Below are 590 nucleotides of genomic sequence, written 5' to 3'. Positions count from 1 at the left end.
TGTCAGCAGCTGCGATATCATGTCACCTGTTATCTTAATTGCTTGCAGAGGTGCTACAACGTATTTGAACTACCTAGACGTATCTTTTTAAGCGGCAACAACGGCAAACGGCAAATATATTTAGACGTTGTTCACGTTATCAGCAGCTGCGATGTCATGTCTAATGTTTGTCTAAGTACTTTAAGATGCGCTTGGCGTGTTCGAACCACCTAGACAATTCATTTTGACGCGTCGACGACGGCAAATGCATCCAGACGCTCGTCACGATGTCAGAAGCTGCGATATCATGTCACCAGTTCTGAATCCCCTGCATAGGTGCTACAGCGTGTTTGAACATCCTAGACGTATCTTTTTCGTTGTTCATGTTGTCACCAGCTGCGATGTCATGGCTCATGTTTGTCTAAGTATTTTAAGATGTGCCTGGCATGTTAGAGCAACCTAGAAAATTCATTTTGACGCGGCGGCAACGGCAAATGCATCCAGACAATCGTCACGATGTCAGCAGCTGCGATATCATGTCACCTGTTATTTAAATTGCTTGCAGAGGTGCTACAGCGTATTTGAACTACCTAGACGTATCTTTTTAAGCG

This window comes from Plasmopara halstedii (assembly GCF_900000015.1).
Source record: "Plasmopara halstedii genome assembly, contig: Scaffold_470, whole genome shotgun sequence".
Classification (NCBI taxonomy): domain Eukaryota; phylum Oomycota; class Peronosporomycetes; order Peronosporales; family Peronosporaceae; genus Plasmopara; species Plasmopara halstedii.
The sequence above is the reverse complement of the archived record's forward strand: the minus strand, read 5'-3'. Positions refer to the sequence as shown.